Source organism: Coregonus clupeaformis, chromosome 27 (genome assembly GCF_020615455.1).
Source record: "Coregonus clupeaformis isolate EN_2021a chromosome 27, ASM2061545v1, whole genome shotgun sequence".
Taxonomy (NCBI): domain Eukaryota; kingdom Metazoa; phylum Chordata; class Actinopteri; order Salmoniformes; family Salmonidae; genus Coregonus; species Coregonus clupeaformis.
In genome coordinates this window covers 51,349,207-51,361,672 of record NC_059218.1, presented here as the reverse complement: position 1 = coordinate 51,361,672, position 12,466 = coordinate 51,349,207, and the positions used below count along the sequence as shown (strand labels likewise).

The 12,466-nt window shown below is 40.1% G+C and overlaps 15 non-coding genes across 15 annotated transcripts; all 15 read right to left on the bottom strand.

Moving 5' to 3' along the window:
* Positions 1–2,272: 2,272 nt before the first annotated feature.
* Positions 2,273–2,346, bottom strand: trnai-aau. Its single transcript has one exon. It is a non-coding gene; the product is annotated as a tRNA-Ile (tRNA).
* Positions 2,347–2,655: 309 nt separating this feature from the next.
* On the bottom strand, positions 2,656–2,729 carry trnai-aau. The gene has a single exon. It is a non-coding gene; the product is annotated as a tRNA-Ile (tRNA).
* Positions 2,730–3,039: 310 nt separating this feature from the next.
* On the bottom strand, positions 3,040–3,113 carry trnai-aau. The gene has a single exon. It is a non-coding gene; the product is annotated as a tRNA-Ile (tRNA).
* A 304-nt stretch (positions 3,114–3,417) lies between these two features.
* On the bottom strand, positions 3,418–3,491 carry trnai-aau. Its single transcript has one exon. It is a non-coding gene; the product is annotated as a tRNA-Ile (tRNA).
* Positions 3,492–3,799: 308 nt separating this feature from the next.
* trnai-aau lies at positions 3,800–3,873 on the bottom strand. Its single transcript has one exon. It is a non-coding gene; the product is annotated as a tRNA-Ile (tRNA).
* A 306-nt stretch (positions 3,874–4,179) lies between these two features.
* trnal-aag lies at positions 4,180–4,253 on the bottom strand. Its single transcript has one exon. It is a non-coding gene; the product is annotated as a tRNA-Leu (tRNA).
* A 309-nt stretch (positions 4,254–4,562) lies between these two features.
* On the bottom strand, positions 4,563–4,636 carry trnai-aau. Its single transcript has one exon. It is a non-coding gene; the product is annotated as a tRNA-Ile (tRNA).
* Positions 4,637–4,942: 306 nt separating this feature from the next.
* On the bottom strand, positions 4,943–5,016 carry trnai-aau. The gene has a single exon. It is a non-coding gene; the product is annotated as a tRNA-Ile (tRNA).
* Positions 5,017–5,324: 308 nt separating this feature from the next.
* Positions 5,325–5,398, bottom strand: trnai-aau. Its single transcript has one exon. It is a non-coding gene; the product is annotated as a tRNA-Ile (tRNA).
* A 305-nt stretch (positions 5,399–5,703) lies between these two features.
* trnai-aau lies at positions 5,704–5,777 on the bottom strand. Its single transcript has one exon. It is a non-coding gene; the product is annotated as a tRNA-Ile (tRNA).
* A 1,068-nt stretch (positions 5,778–6,845) lies between these two features.
* trnai-aau lies at positions 6,846–6,919 on the bottom strand. The gene has a single exon. It is a non-coding gene; the product is annotated as a tRNA-Ile (tRNA).
* Positions 6,920–7,991: 1,072 nt separating this feature from the next.
* trnai-aau lies at positions 7,992–8,065 on the bottom strand. The gene has a single exon. It is a non-coding gene; the product is annotated as a tRNA-Ile (tRNA).
* Positions 8,066–9,515: 1,450 nt separating this feature from the next.
* trnai-aau lies at positions 9,516–9,589 on the bottom strand. The gene has a single exon. It is a non-coding gene; the product is annotated as a tRNA-Ile (tRNA).
* A 1,453-nt stretch (positions 9,590–11,042) lies between these two features.
* On the bottom strand, positions 11,043–11,116 carry trnai-aau. The gene has a single exon. It is a non-coding gene; the product is annotated as a tRNA-Ile (tRNA).
* Positions 11,117–11,422: 306 nt separating this feature from the next.
* On the bottom strand, positions 11,423–11,496 carry trnai-aau. Its single transcript has one exon. It is a non-coding gene; the product is annotated as a tRNA-Ile (tRNA).
* Between the last annotated feature and the right edge of the window lie 970 nt (positions 11,497–12,466).

The following is a 12,466-nucleotide window of genomic DNA, read 5'->3' as shown; positions in this document are numbered from 1 at the left end:
CCAGTACGGGTATCGAACACGCAACCTTTGCGTTATTAGCCAACGCTCTAACCAACTGAGCTAACCAGCCTTGAGAGTATTGTAGAAATTTGCATTGTAGAAATTTGCGTACCACTATATACATGGTGAGAAAAGAGTCACTTGCATATCGTTTTCTAAAAGTCATAGACCGCACCAGAGAAACAGTCGAGAAAATACCTAGTGCTCAGGACGGGTATCGATCAAACAACCTTCGATTTATTAGCAAATCAGCTAACCGGCCTTGTGTGATAAATTGGGAATTTGATTATCTTCATCTCCAAGGCAAAGTCTCAATTTAAAAAAGTTTTCTAAACGTAATAGACAGCAACATAGAAACAGTCGTTAAAATATGTCTTGGCCAGTACGGGTATCGAACCCACGACCTTCGCGTTATTAGCACGACGCTCTAAAACCAACTGAGCTAACCGGCCTTGAGAGTACTGTGGAAATTTGCATTGTAGAAAGTTGCGTACCACTATATACAAGGTGAGAAAAGACTCACTCGCACATAGTTTTCTAAAAGTCATAGACCGCACCAGAGAAACAGTCGAGAAAATACCTAATGCTCAGGACGGGTATCGAACAAACAACCTTCGATTTATTAGCAAATCAGCTAACCGGCCTTGTGTGATAAATTGGGAATTTGATTATCTTTATCTCCAAGGCAAAGTCTCAATTTAAAAAAGTTTTCAAAACGTAATAGACAGCAACATAGAAACAGTCGTTAAAATAAGTCTTGGCCAGTACGGGTATCGAACCCGCGACCTTCGCGTTATTACCACGACGCTCTAACCAACTGAGCTAACCGGCCTTGAGAGTATTGTAGAAATTTGCAATGTAGAAATTTGCGTACCACTATATACAAGGTGAGAAAAACTCACTCGCACATAGTTTTCTAAAAGTCATAGACCGCACCAGAGAAACAGTCGAGAAAATACCTAGTGCTCAGGACGGGTATCGAACAAACGACCTTCGATTTATTAGCAAATCAGCTAACCGGCCTTGTGTGATAAATTGGGAATTTGATTATCTTTACTTTATCCAAGGTTAAGTCTCAATTTAAAAAAGTTGTCTAAACGAAATAGACAGCAACATAGAAACAGTCGTTAAAATATGTCTTTGCCAGTACGGGTATCGAACACGCGACCTTTGCGTTATTAGCCAACGCTCTAACCAACTGAGCTAACCGGCCTTGAGAGTATTGTAGAAATTTGCATTGTAGAAATTTGCGTACCACTATATACAAGGTGAGAAAAGAGTCACTTGCATATCGTTTTCTAAAAGTCATAGACCGCACCAGAGAAACAGTCGAGAAAATACCTAGTGCTCAGGACGGGTATCGATCAAACAACCTTCGATTTATTAGCAAATCAGCTAACCGGCCTTGTGTGATAAATTGGGAATTTGATTATCTTCATCTCCAAGGCAAAGTCTCAATTTAAAAAAGTTTTCAAAACGTAATAGACAGCAACATAGAAACAGTCGTTAAAATATGTCTTGGCCAGTACGGGTATCGAACCCGCGACCTTCGCATTATTAGCACAACGCTCTAACCAACTGAGCTAACCGGCCTTGAGATTACTGTGGAAATGTGCATAGTAGAAAGTTGCGTACCACTATATACAAGGTGAGAAAAGACTCACTCGCACATACTTTTCTAAAAGTCATAGACCGCACCAGAGAAACAGTCGAAAAAATACCTAGTGCTCAGGACGGGTATCGAACAAACGACCTTCGATTTATTAGCAAATCAGCTTTGTGTGATAAATTGGGAATTTGATTATCTTTACTTTATCCAAGGTTAAGTCTCAATTTAAAAAAGTTGTCTAAACGAAATAGACAGCAACATAGAAACAGTCGTTAAAATATGTCTTGGCCAGTACGGTATCGAACCCGCGACCTTCGCGTTATTAGCACAACGCTCTAACCAACTGAGCTAACCGGCCTTGAGAGTATTGTAGAAATTTGCATTGTAGAAATTTGCGTACCACTATACAAGGTGAGAAAAGACTCACTCGCACATAGTTTTCTAAAAGTCATAGACCGCACCAGAGAAACAGTCGAGAAAATACCTAATGCTCAGGACGGGTATCGAACAAACAACCTTCGATTTATTAGCAAATCAGCTAACCGGCCTTGTGTGATAAATTGGGAATTTGATTATCTTTATCTCCAAGGCAAAGTCTCAATTTAAAAAAAGTTTTCTAAACGTAATAGACAGCAACATAGAAACAGTCGTTAAAATATGTCTTGGCCAGTACGGGTATCGAACCCGCGACCTTCGCGTTATTAGCACGACGCTCTAACCAACTGAGCTAACCGGCCTTGAGAGTACTGTGGAAATGTGCATAGTAGAAAGTTGCGTACCACTATATACAAGGTGAGAAAAACTCACTCGCACATAGTTTTCTAAAAGTCATAGACCGCACCAGAGAAACAGTCGAGAAAATACCTAGTGCTCAGGACGGGTATCGAACAAACGACCTTCGATTTATTAGCAAATCAGCTAACCGGCCTTGTGTGATAAATTGGGAATTTGATTATCTTTACTTTATCCAAGGTTAAGTCTCAATTTAAAAAAAGTTGTCTAAACGAAATAGACAGCAACATAGAAACAGTCGTTAAAATATGCCTTGGCCAGTACGGGTATCGAACCCACGACCTTCGCGTTATTAGCACGACGCTCTAACCAACTGAGCTAACCGGCCTTGAGAGTATTGTAGAAATTTGCATTGTAGAAATTTGCGTACCACTATATACACGGTGAGAAAAGACTCACTCGCACATAGTTTTCTAAAAGTCATAGACCGCACCAGAGAAACAGTCGAGAAAATACCTAATGCTCAGGACGGGTATCGAACAAACAACCTTCGATTTATTAGCAAATCAGCTAACCGGCCTTGTGTGATAAATTGGGAATTTGATTATCTTTACTTTATCCAAGGTTAAGTCTCAATTTAAAAAAAGTTGTCTAAACGAAATAGACAGCAACATAGAAACAGTCGTTAAAATATGCCTTGGCCAGTACGGGTATCGAACCCACGACCTTCGCGTTATTAGCACGACGCTCTAACCAACTGAGCTAACCGGCCTTGAGAGTATTGTAGAAATGTGCATTGTAGAAAGTTGCGTACTACTATACAAGGTGAGAAAAGACTCACTCGCACATAGTTTTCTAAAAGTCATAGACCGCACCAGAGAAACAGTCGAGAAAATACCTAATGCTCAGGACGGGTATCGAACAAACAACCTTCGATTTATTAGCAAATCAGCTAACCGGCCTTGTGTGATAAATTGGGAATTTGATTATCTTTATCTCCAAGGCAAAGTCTCAATTTAAAAAAGTTTTCTAAACGTAATAGACAGCAACATAGAAACAGTCGTTAAAATATGTCTTGGCCAGTACGGGTATCGAACCCACGACCTTCGCGTTATTAGCACGACGCTCTAACCAACTGAGCTAACCGGCCTTGAGAGTACTGTGGAAATGTGCATAGTAGAAAGTTGCGTACCACTATATACAAGGTGAGAAAAACTCACTCGCACATAGTTTTCTAAAAGTCATAGACCGCACCAGAGAAACAGTCGAGAAAATACCTAGTGCTCAGGACGGGTATCGAACAAACGACCTTCGATTTATTAGCAAATCAGCTAACCGGCCTTGTGTGATAAATTGGGAATTTGATTATCTTTACTTTATCCAAGGTTAAGTCTCAATTTAAAAAAGTTGTCTAAACGAAATAGACAGCAACATAGAAACAGTCGTTAAAATATGTCTTGGCCAGTACGGGTATCGAACCCGCGACCTTCGCGTTATTAGCACAACGCTCTAACCAACTGAGCTAACCGGCCTTGAGAGTATTGTAGAAATTTGCAATGTAGAAATTTGCATACCACTATATACAAGGTGAGAAAAGACTCACTCGCATATCGTTTTCTAAAAGTCATAGACCGCACCAGAGAAACAGTCGAGAAAATACCTAGTGCTCAGGACGGGTATCGAACAAACAACCTTCGATTTATTAGCAAATCAGCTAACCGGCCTTGTGTGATAAATTGGGAATTTGATTATCTTTATCTCCAAGGCAAAGTCTCAATTTAAAAAAGTTTTCTAAACGTAATAGACAGCAACATAGAAACAGTCGTTAAAATATGTCTTGGCCAGTACAGGTATCGAACCCACGACCTTCGCGTTCTTAGCACGACGCTCTAACCAACTGAGCTAACCGGCCTTGAGAGTACTGTGGAAATGTGCATAGTAGAAAGTTGCGTACCACTATATACAAGGTGAGAAAAGACTCACTCGCACATAGTTTTCTAAAAGTCATAGACCGCACCAGAGAAACAGTTGAGAAAATACCTAGTGCTCAGGACGGGTATCGAACAAACAACCTTCGATTTATTAGCAAATCAGCTAACCGGCCTTGTGTGATAAATTGGGAATTTGATTATCTTTACTTTATCCAAGGTTAAGTCTCAATTTAAAAAAGTTGTCTAAACGAAATAGACAGCAACATAGAAACAGTCGTTAAAATATGTCTTGGCCAGTACGGGTATCGAACCCGCGACCTTCGCGTTATTAGCACGACGCTCTAACCAACTGAGCTAACCGGCCTTGAGAGTATTGTAGAAATTTGCATTGTAGAAATTTGCGTACCACTATATACACGGTGAGAAAAGACTCACTTGCATATCGTTTTCTAAAAGTCATAGACCGCACCAGAGAAACAGTCGAGAAAATACCTAGTGCTCAGGACGGGTATCGAACAAACAACCTTCGATTTATTAGCAAATCAGCTAACCGGCCTTGTGTGATAAATTGGGAATTTGATTATCTTTATCTCCAAGGCAAAGTCTCAATTTAAAAAAGTTTTCTAAACGTAATAGACAGCAACATAGAAACAGTCGTTAAAATTTGTCTTGGCCAGTACGGGTATCGAACCCACGACCTTCGCGTTATTAGCACGACACTCTAACCAACTGAGCTAACCGGCCTTGAGAGTACTGTGGAAATGTGCATAGTAGAAAGTTGCGTACCACTATATACAAGGTGAGAAAAGACTCACTCGCACATACTTTTCTAAAAGTCATAGACCGCACCAGGAAACAGTCGAAAAAATACCTAGTGCTCAGGACGGGTATCGAACAAACGACCTTCGATTTATTAGCAAATCAGCTAACCGGCCTTGTGTGATAAATTGGGAATTTGATTATCTTTACTTTATCCAAGGTTAAGTCTCAATTTAAAAAAGTTGTCTAAACGAAATAGACAGCAACATAGAAACAGTCGTTAAAATATGTCTTGGCCAGTACGGGTATCGAACCCGCGACCTTCGCGTTATTAGCACAACGCTCTAACCAACTGAGCTAACCGGCCTTGAGAGTATTGTAGAAATTTGCATTGTAGAAATTTGCGTACCACTATATACACGGTGAGAAAAGACTCACTTGCATATCGTTTTCTAAAAGTCATAGACCGCACCAGAGAAACAGTCGAGAAAATACCTAGTGCTCAGGACGGGTATCGAACAAACAACCTTCGATTTATTAGCAAATCAGCTAACCGGCCTTGTGTGATAAATTGGGAATTTGATTATCTTTATCTCCAAGGCAAAGTCTCAATTTAAAAAAGTTTTCTAACGTAATAGACAGCAACATAGAAACAGTCGTTAAAATATGTCTTGGCCAGTACGGGTATCGAACCCGCGACCTTCGCGTTATTAGCACGACGCTCTAACCAACTGAGCTAACCGGCCTTGAGAGTACTGTGGAAATGTGCATAGTAGAAAGTTGCGTACCACTATATACAAGGTGAGAAAAGACTCACTCGCACATAGTTTTCTAAAAGTCATAGACCGCACCAGAGAAACAGTCGAGAAAATACCTAATGCTCAGGACGGGTATCGAACAAACAACCTTCGATTTATTAGCAAATCAGCTAACCGGCCTTGTGTGATAAATTGGGAATTTGATTATCTTTATCTCCAAGGCAAAGTCTCAATTTAAAAAAGTTTTCTAAACGTAATAGACAGCAACATAGAAACAGTCGTTAAAATAAGTCTTGGCCAGTACGGGTATCGAACCCCACGACCTTCGCGTTATTACCACGACGCTCTAACCAACTGAGCTAACCGGCCTTGAGAGTATTGTAGAAATTTGCATTGTAGAAATTTGCGTACCACTATACAAGGTGAGAAAAGACTCACTCGCACATAGTTTTCTAAAAGTCATAGACCGCACCAGAGAAACAGTCGAGAAAATACCTAATGCTCAGGACGGGTATCGAACAAACGACCTTCGATTTATTAGCAAATCAGCTAACCGGCCTTGTGTGATAAATTGGGAATTTTATTATCTTTACTTTATCCAAGGTTAAGTCTCAATTTAAAAAAAGTTGTCTAAACGAAATAGACAGCAACATAGAAACAGTCGTTAAAATATGTCTTTGCCAGTACGGGTATCGAACACGCGACCTTTGCGTTATTAGCCAACGCTCTAACCAACTGAGCTAACCGGCCTTGAGAGTATTGTAGAAATTTGCATTGTAGAAATTTGCGTACCACTATATACACGGTGAGAAAAGAGTCACTTGCATATCGTTTTCTAAAAGTCATAGACCGCACCAGAGAAACAGTCGAGAAAATACCTAGTGCTCAGGACGGGTATCGATCAAACGACCTTCGATTTATTAGCAAATCAGCTAACCGGCCTTGTGTGATAAATTGGGAATTTGATTATCTTCATCTCCAAGGCAAAGTCTCAATTTAAAAAAGTTTTCTAAACGTAATAGACAGCAACATAGAAACAGTCGTTAAAATATGTCTTGGCCAGTACGGGTATCGAACCCACGACCTTCGCGTTATTAGCACGACGCTCTAACCAACTGAGCTAACCGGCCTTGAGAGTACTGTGGAAATGTGCATAGTAGAAAGTTGCGTACCACTATATACAAGGTGAGAAAAGACTCACTCGCACATAGTTTTCTAAAAGTCATAGACCGCACCAGAGAAACAGTCGAGAAAATACCTAGTGCTCAGGACGGGTATCGAACAAACAACCTTCGATTTATTAGCAAATCAGCTAACCGGCCTTGTGTGATAAATTGGGAATTTGATTATCTTTACTTTATCCAAGGTTAAGTCTCAATTTAAAAAAGTTGTCTAAACGAAATAGACAGCAACATAGAAACAGTCGTTAAAATATGTCTTGGTCAGTACGGGTATCGACCCCGCGACCTTTGCATTATTAGCACAACGCTCTAACCAACTGAGCTAACCGGCCTTGAGAGTATTGTAGAAATTTGCATTGTAGAAATTTGCGTACCACTATATACACGGTGAGAAAAGACTCACTTGCATATTGTTTTCTAAAAGTCATAGACCGCACCAGAGAAACAGTCGAGAAAATACCTAATGCTCAGGACGGGTATCGAACAAACAACCTTCGATTTATTAGCAAATCAGCTAACCGGCCTTGTGTGATAAATTGGGAATTTGATTATCTTTATCTCCAAGGCAAAGTCTCAATTTAAAAAAGTTTTCTAAACGTAATAGAGAGCAACATAGAAACAGTCGTTAAAATATGTCTTGGCCAGTACGGGTATCGAACCCGCGACCTTTGCGTTATTAGCACGACGCTCTAACCAACTGAGCTAAACGGCCTTGAGAGTACTGTGGAAATTTGCATAGTAGAAAGTTGCGTACCACTATATACAAGGTGAGAAAAACTCACTCGCACATAGTTTTCTAAAAGTCATAGACCGCACCAGAGAAACAGTCGAGAAAATACCTAGTGCTCAGGACGGGTATCGAACAAACGACCTTCGATTTATTAGCAAATCAGCTAACCGGCCTTGTGTGATAAATTGGGAATTTTATTATCTTTACTTTATCCAAGGTTAAGTCTCAATTTAAAAAAAGTTGTCTAAACGAAATAGACAGCAACATAGAAACAGTCGTTAAAATATGTCTTGGCCAGTACGGGTATCGAACCCGCGACCTTTGCGTTATTAGCACAACGCTCTAACCAACTGAGCTAACCGGCCTTGAGAGTATTGTAGAAATTTGCATTGTAGAAATTTGCGTACCACTATATACATGGTGAGAAAAGACTCACTTGCATATCGTTTTCTAAAAGTCATAGACCGCACCAGAGAAACAGTCGAGAAAATACCTAGTGCTCAGGACGGGTATCGATCAAACGACCTTCGATTTATTAGCAAATCAGCTAACCGGCCTTGTGTGATAAATTGGGAATTTGATTATCTTCATCTCCAAGGCAAAGTCTCAATTTAAAAAAGTTTTCTAAACGTAATAGACAGCAACATAGAAACAGTCGTTAAAATATGTCTTGGCCAGTACGGGTATCGAACCCACGACCTTCACGTTATTAGCACGACGCTCTAACCAACTGAGCTAACCGGCCTTGAGAGTATTGTGGAAATTTGCATAGTAGAAAGTTGCGTACCACTATATACAAGGTGAGAAAAGACTCACTCGCACATAGTTTTCTAAAAGTCATAGACCGCACCAGAGAAACAGTCGAGAAAATACCTAATGCTCAGGACGGGTATCGAACAAACGACCTTCGATTTATTAGCAAATCAGCTAACCGGCCTTGTGTGATAAATTGGGAATTTGATTATCTTTATCTCCAAGGCAAAGTCTCAATTTAAAAAAGTTTTCTAAACGTAATAGACAGCAACATAGAAACAGTCGTTAAAATAAGTCTTGGCCAGTACGGGTATCGAACCCGCGACCTTCGCGTTTATTACCACGACGCTCTAACCAACTGAGCTAACCGGCCTTGAGAGTACTGTAGAAATGTGCAATGTAGAAATTTGCGTACCACTATATACAAGGTGAGAAAAACTCACTCGCACATAGTTTTCTAAAAGTCATAGACCGCACCAGAGAAACAGTCGAGAAAATACCTAGTGCTCAGGACGGGTATCGAACAAACGACCTTCGATTTATTAGCAAATCAGCTAACCGGCCTTGTGTGATAAATTGGGAATTTTATTATCTTTACTTTATCCAAGGTTAAGTCTCAATTTAAAAAAAGTTGTCTAAACGAAATAGACAGCAACATAGAAACAGTCGTTAAAATATGTCTTTGCCAGTACGGGTATCGAACACGCGACCTTTGCGTTATTAGCACAACGCTCTAACCAACTGAGCTAACCGGCCTTGAGAGTATTGTAGAAATTTGCATTGTAGAAATTTGCGTACCACTATATACACGGTGAGAAAAGACTCACTTGCATATCGTTTTCTAAAAGTCATAGACCGCACCAGAGAAACAGTCGAGAAAATACCTAGTGCTCAGGACGGGTATCGATCAAACGACCTTCGATTTATTAGCAAATCAGCTAACCGGCCTTGTGTGATAAATTGGGAATTTGATTATCTTTATCTCCAAGGCAAAGTCTCAATTTAAAAAAGTTTTCTAAACGTAATAGACAGCAACATAGAAACAGTCGTTAAAATATGTCTTGGCCAGTACGGGTATCGAACCCGCGACCTTCGCGTTATTAGCACGACGCTCTAACCAACTGAGCTAACCGGCCTTGAGAGTATTGTAGAAATTTGCATTGTAGAAATTTGCGTACCACTATATACAAGGTGAGAAAAGACTCACTCGCACATAGTTTTCTAAAAGTCATAGACCGCACCAGAGAAACAGTCGAGAAAATACCTAATGCTCAGGACGGGTATCGAACAAACGACCTTCGATTTATTAGCAAATCAGCTAACCGGCTTTGTGTGATAAATTGGGAATTTGATTATCTTTATCTCCAAGGCAAAGTCTCAATTTAAAAAAGTTTTCTAAACGTAATAGACAGCAACATAGAAACAGTCGTTAAAATATGTCTTGGCCAGTACGGGTATCGAACCCAGCGACCTTCGCGTTATTAGCACGACGCTCTAACCAACTGAGCTAACCGGCCTTGAGAGTACTGTAGAAATGTGCATAGTAGAAATTTGCGTACCACTATATACAAGGTGAGAAAAGACTCACTCGCACATCGTTTTCTAAAAGTCATAGACCGCACCAGAGAAACAGTCGAGAAAATACCTAGTGCTCAGGACGGGTATCGAACAAACGACCTTCGATTTATTAGCAAATCAGCTAACCGGCCTTGTGTGATAAATTGGGAATTTGATTATCTTTACTTTATCCAAGGTTAAGTCTCAATTTAAAAAAGTTGTCTAAACGAAATAGACAGCAACATAGAAACAGTCGTTAAAATATGTCTTGGCCAGTACGGGTATCGAACACGCGACCTTTGCGTTATTAGCACGACGCTCTAACCAACTGAGCTAACCGGCCTTGAGAGTATTGTAGAAATTTGCATTGTAGAAATTTGCGTACCACTATATACACAGTGAGAAAAGACTCACTTGCATATCGTTTTCTAAAAGTCATAGACCGCACCAGAGAAACAGTCGAGAAAATACCTAATGCTCAGGACGGGTATCGAACAAACAACCTTCGATTTATTAGCAAATCAGCTAACCGGCCTTGTGTGATAAATTGGGAATTTGATTATCTTTATCTCCAAGGCAAAGTCTCAATTTAAAAAAGTTTTCTAAACGTAATAGACAGCAACATAGAAACAGTCGTTAAAATATGTCTTGGCCAGTACGGGTATCGAACCCACGACCTTCGCATTATTAGCACGACGCTCTAACCAACTGAGCTAACCGGCCTTGAGAGTACTGTGGAAATGTGCATAGTAGAAAGTTGCGTACCACTATATACAAGGTGAGAAAAGACTCACTCGCACATAGTTTTCTAAAAGTCATAGACCGCACCAGAGAAACAGTCGAGAAAATACCTAGTGCTCAGGACGGGTATCGAACAAACAACCTTCGATTTATTAGCAAATCAGCTAACCGGCCTTGTGTGATAAATTGGGAATTTGATTATCTTTACTTTATCCAAGGTTAAGTCTCAATTTAAAAAAGTTGTCTAAACGAAATAGACAGCAACATAGAAACAGTCGTTAAAATATGTCTTGGCCAGTACGGGTATCGAACCCGCGACCTTCGCGTTATTAGCACAACGCTCTAACCAACTGAGCTAACCGGCCTTGAGAGTATTGTAGAAATTTGCATTGTAGAAATTTGCGTACCACTATATACACGGTGAGAAAAGACTCACTTGCATATCGTTTTCTAAAAGTCATAGACCGCACCAGAGAAACAGTCGAGAAAATACCTAGTGCTCAGGACGGGTATCGAACAAACAACCTTCGATTTATTAGCAAATCAGCTAACCGGCCTTGTGTGATAAATTGGGAATTTGATTATCTTTATCTCCAAGGCAAAGTCTCAATTTAAAAAAGTTTTCAAAACGTAATAGACAGCAACATAGAAACAGTCGTTAAAATATGTCTTGGCCAGTACGGGTATCGAACCCGCGACCTTCGCGTTATTAGCACGACGCTCTAACCAACTGAGCTAACCGGCCTTGAGAGTATTGTAGAAATTTGCATTGTAGAAATTTGCGTACCACTATATACAAGGTGAGAAAAGACTCACTCGCACATAGTTTTCTAAAAGTCATAGACCGCACCAGAGAAACAGTCGAGAAAATACCTAATGCTCAGGACGGGTATCGAACAAACAACCTTCGATTTATTAGCAAATCAGCTAACCGGCCTTGTGTGATAAATTGGGAATTTTATTATCTTTACTTTATCCAAGGTTAAGTCTCAATTTAAAAAAGTTGTCTAAACGAAATAGACAGCAACATAGAAACAGTCGTTAAAATATGTCTTTGCCAGTACGGGTATCGAACACGCGACCTTTGCGTTATTAGCCAACGCTCTAACCAACTGAGCTAACCGGCCTTGAGAGTATTGTAGAAATTTGCATTGTAGAAATTTGCGTACCACTATATACAAGGTGAGAAAAGACTCACTCGCATATCGTTTTCTAAAAGTCATAGACCGCACCAGAGAAACAGTCGAGAAAATACCTAGTGCTCAGGACGGGTATCGATCAAACAACCTTCGATTTATTAGCAAATCAGCTAACCGGCCTTGTGTGATAAATTGGGAATTTGATTATCTTTATCTCCAAGGCAAAGTCTCAATTTAAAAAAGTTTTCTAAACGTAATAGACAGCAACATAGAAACAGTCGTTAAAATATGTCTTGGCCAGTACGGGTATCGAACCCACGACCTTCACGTTATTAGCACGACACTCTAACCAACTGAGCTAACCGGCCTTGAGAGTACTGTGGAAATGTGCATAGTAGAAAGTTGCGTACCACTATATACAAGGTGAGAAAAGACTCACTCGCACATAGTTTTCTAAAAGTCATAGACCGCACCAGAGAAACAGTCGAGAAAATACCTAGTGCTCAGGACGGGTATCGAACAAACGACCTTCGATTTATTAGCAAATCAGCTAACCGGCCTTGTGTGATAAATTGG